Source organism: Aquarana catesbeiana, linkage group LG05 (genome assembly GCF_042186555.1).
Source record: "Aquarana catesbeiana isolate 2022-GZ linkage group LG05, ASM4218655v1, whole genome shotgun sequence".
Lineage (NCBI taxonomy): Eukaryota > Metazoa > Chordata > Amphibia > Anura > Ranidae > Aquarana > Aquarana catesbeiana.
The window spans coordinates 372,337,238-372,346,028 of record NC_133328.1 but is presented as its reverse complement, the minus strand read 5'-3'; the positions used below and the strand labels follow the sequence as shown (position 1 = coordinate 372,346,028).

Sequence of the window (8,791 nt, the reverse complement as noted above, 5' to 3'; positions counted from 1 at the left end):
TTCCCAGAAGGCATTGCAAACAGGAAATGATGCGATGGTCCACGGCCAGGGAGGAGGAAGTGAAAAATGAAAACAGCAGATATACAGTAGGTGCTGAGAAAAAAAAAAAAAAATATATCCAATTCGTTTACAGTGCACAGTTTAGTAAGGGATGCTGAAGAGTTGTAAAAGTGTAAAAGAGGCATCATGTAACGTCAGAAGGGGCGGTGCCTCCGGGTGACCCCGCCCCTTGCCTATTTAAGAGCTCACAAAGAGAGGGCAGAGAGCAGGTAGTCTCTTAGGAGGCGAAGCGCTTTTTGACATTTTTCTGGTCGGCGGGCGTCATGATGGACGATGGAAGGGGGCTTCCAAATTCCAATAAGCCCCCCACCCGCAGACCCAAACAAACACAACTCCTTCAATCTGGAGACAAGGTGCTTTGGAGTGGGGGAGGTGCAGAGCCCCCCTTGCCCCAAAGCACCCACCAATGTTGAGGGCACGTGGCCTGGTATTGTTCAGGAGGCCGCTGGAATTCCCCCCCCCCCCCCCCCCCCCCCCCTTGCTGACCTGCCAGGCTGCATGCTCATATAAGGGTCTGGTATGGATTTTGGGGGGATCACACACCGCTTTTTTAAGAATAATTTTGGCTTTCCATTTTTCTCTTGCCGGGCAATTGCTGGCATTCTCTATATTCATCTGTCAGTGGGGAAGCCTGGCAACAGATGACAATTTAGGGTTGTTAAGGACGCGGACAGTCGGCTTCCCGACCCTCTGCTTAACAACCAGCTATTTCTTCACACAGAATTCGAATCGGTTGATCGTTTTTTTGACTGATCCAAATTCTAATCATTCTGAAAAGTTGGAATACATTCGAAAATAATAAATAAAACAATTTTTAACTAAACAAATTCAGTAACAGAACAAATCTATCCGTAACTTAACAATTTTTTCTGTTCTGCACATGTCTAGCACTGACCTAGTGCATTATCCCAAAACCATGAATTTTATTACTCAAAAAGTGGTAAAAATTGTACTCACAAATAGTCAATTCAATCAGAGTTCATCACATAATGCAGCAGCAAGGCTTCTCACATGGTACAGCATCGTACAGTCCATAATACATCAAATCACGTGCCTGGAGGTGAAGATATAATATGCTAACGCGTTTTGAGGTCTGACCTTTTTCTCTGAGGAAGGAACTTTGAGGAACGATGCTGTACCATGTGAGGAGCCTTGATGCTGCATTATATGAGGAGCTCTGACTATTTGTGAGTATAATACTTACCACTTTTGACTAATAAAATTCATGGTTTTAGAATAATGCACTAGGTCGGTGCGCCCTTTCGGTTTCTTTCTTGTGGTTCCAGTTTATCAGACATCCCCAGTCCTAAGAGGGCAGCAAGACGTGGCTTATCCATCTAAAACCGAGATGGAGATGTAGCATACTCATCCTGAGCGGACACACCCCCAAGCGCAGGAGAAGTTGTGTTTGTGACCATCTATTTTTCAGTATCTTGGGCATCATTGTCTTAACCACTTGCCACCCAGGCCAATTCTGACACTTCTCTCCTACATGTAAAAATCATAATTTTTTTGCTAGAAAATTACTCAGAACCCCCAAACATTATAAATGTTTAATATATGTATATTTAGCAGAGACCCTAGGGAATAAAATGGTGGTCGTTGTAACTTTATCTTGCACGGTATTTGAGCAGCAATTTTTCAAACGCATTTTTTTTTTCTTTTAAAGTCTGGTAAGGGTCTGGTATGGATTCTGGGGCGACACCCACGCCGGTTTTTTAAAAATAATTTTTTTTAACGTTTTTCTATTGCCGGCATTCTTTACATTCATCTGTCAGTGGGGAAACCCGCTAGGGAATAAAATGGTGGTTGTTGTAACTTTATCTCACACGGTATTCGCGCAGCAATTTTTCAAACGCGTTTTTTTTTTTTTTTAACCACTTGACCACTGGGCACTTAAACCCCCTTCCTAACCAGACGAATTTTCAGCTTTCGGTGCTCTCACACTTTGAATGACAATTACTCATTCATGCAACACTGTACCCATATGAAATTTTTGTCCTTTTTTTCACACAAATAGAGCTCTCTTTTGGTGATATTTAATCACCACTGGGTTTTTTATTTTTTGCGCTATAAATCAAAAAAAAAAAAAAAAAAGACTGAAAATTCGGTAAAAAAAAAAAAATTGTTTCTGTTAAAATTTATTGGCGAGTATTGGCAGCAGTGCATAGTATGGGCAGAGTATGGGCAGCAGTGCAGAGTATGGGCAGAGTATGGGTAGAGTGCAGAGTATTGGCACTGAGCAGCGCTGTGGACACTACATATCCAGCCCACAGCGCTGCTAAAAAGATCTCTTCCCCTCGTACTGTACAGAGAGGGGAGGGAAGAACCAGCATCATGACTTGACACCGGTTTGTTTACAAGTGATTGCTCCGTCATTTGACGAAGCGATCACGTGGTAAACGGCTGCTACCAGCTGATCCGTGATGCGCCGGGTCTTCCGGACCCGGCGGTCACGGTTATTTCGGGAAGCGCGCCCGAGAGCAGCATTCTGGGAGGACATCCTCCCAGAATAAGCTAACCGCACTGTAGCCGTCTTTCGGCTATGGCCCGGTCGGCAAATGGTTAAAGTTATACTAAAGTCTCGTTGTGTATGAGCTGTTTTTTTACAGCTTTTTACACACTGATCACCAGCATAGTAACACACAGCGTAAAACACAATGTCCCAAAACAAACACATGTCCCCAAAACACATATGTCCCCAAAACACATATGTCCCCAAAACACATATGTCCCCAAAACACATATGTCCCCAAAACACAGAGTATGACAGAGTACTGCAGAGTATTGGCACTGAGCAGCGTTGTGGACACTACATATACAGCCCACAGCGCTGCTACAAAGATCTCTCCCCCTCGCACTGTACAGATGGGTACAGAGAGGGGAGGGAGGAACCAGCGTCATGACTTGACGCCGGTTTGTTTACAAGTGATTGCTCCGTCATTTGATGGAGCAATCACATGGTAAACGGCCGCTACCAGCAGCCATTTACCGTGATCCGTGATGCGCTGGGTCTTCCGGACCTGGTGGTCACGGATATTTCCGAGAGCGCGCCCAACGGGGGTGCGCAAGAGTAACTCTGGGGGATGTTCATGGACGCCCTCCCAGAATAAGCCGACCGCGCTGTAGCCAGCTATGGCCCGGTCGGCAAGTGGTTAATAAAAGACAGTATTCAAAACAGCCCAACTTGGCTTTTGGAATGATTTAAGTGCAAAGGAAGGATTTGGGGTCTTCCAGACACCAGATCCCTCCATAAAGAGTACTGGTCACTGCCTATTACTGTCACAAGGGATGTTTACATTCCTTCTGACAGCAATAAAGTGATCACAATTTTATTTTTTTATTTTTTTGAAAAAGGGGAGGAGAGTCTAAAAACAAAAAAATAAGATAACAATATTTAAAGCGCCCCATCCCTCCATGCTCGCACGCAGAAGCGAATGCATACGCAAGTCACTATTGCAAATATAAACAGTGTTCAAACCACACACGAGGTATCGCCGTGATCAGAGCGAGAGCAATAATTTTAGCACAAGACCTCCTCAGTAACTCTAAACTGGTAACCTGCAGAAATTATTAAAGCGTCGCCTATGGAGATTTTTAAGTACCGTAGTTTGTCCCCATTCCATGAGCGTGCATAATTTTAAAGCATGACACGTTAGATATCTATTTACTCGGCATAACATCATCTTTCACTTTATATAAAAAAATTGGGCTACCTTTTTATTTTTTTTATATTCGTGAAAGTGTATCTTTTCCAAAAATATTTTAGGCAGGAAGGTGTTAATCTATTGCAACATTTTTTTACCTGGGGATCCTGCCAGTAACATATCCTGATGCAAGTTGGCAATACTAGGCCACTGCCTTACAATTAGCAGCAGTGTTGTCAGCCTGCTGTCAGTTGCCGGATGCATGCACAGACCCAATGTGGGAGAAAAAGGCTTTTTTTTTCCCTCGGTTGAACTGGATGGACTTGTGTCTTCATGACCTATGTTACTATGTTGCTGGACGTCCTCCAGCCAGGAAATGGGGCGGGCTTTGACTTGCTGCAGCTTCTAATGCACATTGTGAGAAGCTCACAGAGTGAAGTGAAATCAGAGCAAGTCATTTCAGTACAGAAGAAGGGCCCGTACAACACTCCCTGGTGATCCTGCCATGAAGCTCTTTGTTCAGACACTTCCTGTTACGGAATGACAACTATCTCCAAATTGTATCTCTACGGTATGTTGTTCCCGTGGCTGAGACTGCAAACAGCCATGCTAAAACATAGCACGGTCCACCAATATCCACCGAGCAATGGGGGGAGTGCATGTAGACAGGAAGTGGCTGAAAGTGTCTGGAAGAGATCAGCAGCACTAAGGTGCAAAACAAAGGATGAGTAGAAAAAAACAAAAACAAAAGAAACAAAAAAAACAAAAACAAAAAAAAAACCAAAAAAAACACACACACACAAAAAAAAATTGTTTATTATACACAGCGATTTAGTAAACTAAATGTCATCCAGTTAGGGTTTATATCTACATTAAATTATTTTAATCACCCATTGTAAAGCAAAGTTCAGATCTGTAATTAAAAGGAGAAGTACAGTTGAAGCTCGTTTGGCTGTACCTCCCCTGTGAATCACAGGAGGGCAGTTTATTCTACACTCCTGTGATCCAACTTAAGAGGTGGTCCAGGCTGTGGAAAGATTGCGACAATATGGTCGGGATCCATCCACAACCCTGGGCTGGCACCTGGCTCAGCCTCTCATCGAGCCGCTGAGAGCCTGAGCCTGCCACTACCACCCCCCTCCACAGCCCAGCACTCCAGTGAGCGAAGAGGGGGCAGAGCAGACAGCGGTAACTGACCGTTACAAGCTCTCTGCTCACGAAGCTCAGAGAACCATACGATCGGCAGTGTTTGATCGCTTGGTTCTCAGTCTTCAAGCCGGCAGGGGACTGATGCTGCATACACCTAGATAAGTAGGATAGTAATAAAAAAAAAAAAAAAAAAGAGAGAATAAAATAAATCCTATACTTCTCTTTTAAACTAGAATTCTGAAATTCACTCCCCCTTTTTTACAGTATATTGCCTTAAAGTGGTTGTAAACCCTTACAGACCACTTTTAACTACAGGTAAGCCTAGATTAAGGCTTACCTGTAGGTGCAAGAAATATCTCCTAAACCGTGTCCAAAAGACAGGCACCGATGTCTATGGCGCATGCGCCGTAGACAACGGCGTGCAGGCGCACTGAGCGTGCCGTTTCTAACGGCGATCATGCCGTTAGTGGCAGCACCAGCACGCATGCGCGGGAGTGATGTCATCGCATCTCCGGCCAATCACATCGCCGCGATACCCGGAAAGAAGATGGATGCTTCGTGGAAGAAGGGACAGCGGTGACATCGCAGGCTCCTGTGTCAGGTAAGTGACACATAATGGGCTACTGTGCAATGCATAGTAGCCCATTATGCTTTACCTTTGCAGGGAAACAAAGAGGAAGTAAACCCCATCAGGGTTTATTTCCTCTTTAAAAATGTGTCAGAATTCCTATTCTACATTGTCATTAGTTCAATATATAAATGATTGATCTAACCTTTCATCCACGTTAGCTGAGAACCAGAAGTCCTCCTGGTAAGCCACGTGTCCAGAGGCTGCGCAGAGCAAAACAAGTACGCCATCACCATCCTTAAAATCGGGTCTGTGGAAAGAAGTGACATGACAATATCATTTAGAGTGGACCTCACATCCAATATATCTTTTCATAATAAACACATGTATGCTCAGTAATGTATCCGAGTAACACTTCCAGATATTCCAGATCATAGCACTCCTCCGGCATTGCATTTCAGAAGGATGGCATCTTTGCTCAGGCATAAGCCCGGGTCTTCATCTTCTTCCCAGATTGAAGTGCTGGCCCAGAGATGACACAATCATGTAAAACCTGGTGCCTGTGCAGTCCTTAGTGGCGTTAACAAAATGTCCAACACAAATCAGCCTGTGACTTGATTAGATACATTGGAGGTCAAATAGACCAATCCATAGCAACTACATACACCCTCTAGCTCCTACAATTTCAAACATAATGATATAATTTTTCAAACACATTCCACACCTATGCTCTGGCACCAATACACTTGCCATAGCCATGCAGCGCATGGCATCTTCTCAATTAACCCATTCAAAAAGTATTGTTACATCCAATACCAGGGGGTCACCAAACTTAATAAGCAAAGGGTCAGTTCACTTCGGACTTTAGGGAGGGTGGCTGTGGCCAGAGGGATTAGAAAATGTCCCAGCAAGTGGACAATACCTCAGGCTTGGTGATCAGTGGGAGGACAAAGATTACATATTGCCTGTGGACAGAATTGGAATTGTGGCGCATTGTTGGTGTCAGTGGGAGGAATCGTGGCCCATTGTTGGTGTCAGTCGGAGGAATTGTGCCTCAAGGGCGAAATAAAGGCAAGCAAAGCAGCTTCAGGCTCACGGGACCCAGTTTAGAGACCACTAAGAGACCACTGTCCTATACAGTCCTTAGTGTATGACTGGTCATACTGCAGTCATTGTATCTCCTAATTCTGTATGTTAAATAAAAAGAAAAAAGTAATAAAAAAATTATAAAATCTGTTTTGGGTAGACTGACTAGATTGGCTTATAGGAAGCTCAGGGTGGCTTTAGTTACCCTGAAGAAGTGTCACTTTGGCCCCTTTCACACTTATACGACTTGTCCCACGATTTTGTACTGCAAAATCGTATGACAAGTCATTCTCCAAGATTTTCAATGACTACCATTCATATTGGCACGACTTTAAGTCGTGCCGACTTCAAAAGTAGTCCCTGCACTACTTTGGTCCAACTTCCATGCGAGCTGATGTCCATAGACCTCAATGTTAAACCCTCAAGTAGCATGCAAATCGTACCTGAATAATATAGACACGATTTCAGTACGACTTTGTAAGCACAAGCTGAGAATGGTTAATGCCAAAGTTGTGGCAAAGTCGTACAAAGTAGTACTGCTCCCAAATCGCAGCAAAATAGCAGCTGCAAAATCGCGATAAAATCGCGTGACTTTGAAGTCATACAAGTGTGAAAGGGGCCTAAGGCCCCTTTCACACTTATACAACTTCAAAGTCGCGCGATTTTACGACCGCTATTTTGCTGCGATTTGGGAGCAGTACTACTTTGTACGACTTTGCCACAACTTTGGCATTAACAAATGAAAACATACATGGTGTGAGGCTTGTGCTTACCAAGTCGTACTGAAATCATGTCTATATTATTCAGGTACGATTTGCATGCTACTTGAGGGTTTAACATTAAGGTCTATGGGAGTACAACTCGCATGGAAGTTGGACCAAAGTAGTGCAGGGACTACTTTGAAGTCGGCACGACTTAGGCGCCTTTCACACTTATACGACTTCAAAGTCGCGCGATTTTACCGCGATTTGGGAGCAGTACGACTTTGCCACATTTTTGGCATTAACAAATGAAAACATACAGTAGTTGGTATGAATCATAAGGGGGAACTCCACGGCAAGTTTTAAATAAAAAAAACTGGCGTGGGTTCCCCCCAGGGGCATACCAGGCCCTTAGGTCTGGTATGGATTGTAAGGGGAACCCCCTATGCCGAAAAATCGGCGTGGGGGTCCCCCCAAAATCCATACCAGACCCTTATCTGAGCACGTAGCCCGGCCAGTCAGGAATGGGGGTGGGGACGAGTGAGCGCCGCCCCCCCCTCCTGGACTGTACCAGGCCGCATGCCCTCAACATGGGGGGGTGGGTGCTTTAGGGCATGGGGGCCCCCCACCCCAAAGCACCTTGTCCCCATGTTGATGAGGACAAGGGCCTCTTCCCGACAACCCTGGCCATTGGTTGTTGGGGTCTGCGGGCGGGGGGCTTATCGGACTCCGGGAGTCCCCTTTAATAAGGGGGCCCCCAGATCCCGGCCCCCCACCCTATATGAATGAGTATGGGGTACATCGTACCCCTACCCATTCACCTAGGGAAAAAAGTGTCAATAAAAAACACAGTACACAGGTTTTTAAAGTAATTTATTAGGCAGCTCCGGGGTCTTCTTCCAACTTTGGGGGTCCTCTTCTGACTTCGGGGGTCTCTCCGGCGTCCGCATCTTCTGCCACTCTTTTGCCAGCGGTGGCCCGGACTTCTGGATAGTCTTCCTCCCTCTTCTCTTCCAGAGATGTTGACACAACGCTCTCTCCAGCTGCAATGGTCTCTGAGCTCTCCGCAACGGACTTATATAGGCGGTGACCCCGCCCCCTTATGCCGTCACAGTCCCTGGGCATGCTGGGACTGTAACATTTTAAGGGGCGTGGTCACCGGGTGATGACCACGCCCCCTTATGACGGCAGCCCCAGCATGCCCCAGGACAGTGACCTCATAAGGGGGCGGGGTCACCGCCTATATAAGTCCATTGCGGAGCGCTCAGAGACCATTCCAGCTGGAGAGAGCGTTGTGTCAACATTGGAAGAAAACAAGAAGGCAGAAGTCCGGGCCACCGCTAGCAATTGAGCTGCAGAAGATAACGGAGGAGCCGGCAGAAGATCAGGACACCAGGAGGAGACGTCGGAGAGACCCCCGAAGTTGGAAGAGGACCCCCGAAGTCGGAAGAAGACCCCGGAGCTGCCTAATAAATTACTTTAAAAACCTGTGTACTGTGTTTTTTATTGACACTTTTTTCCCTAGGTGAATGGGTAGGGGTACGATGTATCCCATACTCATTCACATAGGGTGGGGGGCC

At 45.7% G+C, this 8,791-nt stretch overlaps 1 long non-coding RNA gene across 1 annotated transcript in view; it reads right to left on the bottom strand.

The window, feature by feature from the left end:
- Window positions 1-5,634: 5,634 nt before the first annotated feature.
- Window positions 5,635-8,791, bottom strand: part of LOC141145898 (uncharacterized) — a 33,940-nt gene continuing 30,783 nt past the window's right edge. The window contains exon 3 of the long non-coding RNA XR_012244693.1: window positions 5,635-5,734. This is a non-coding gene — a long non-coding RNA (uncharacterized lncRNA). The remainder of the gene's footprint in view (window positions 5,735-8,791) is intronic.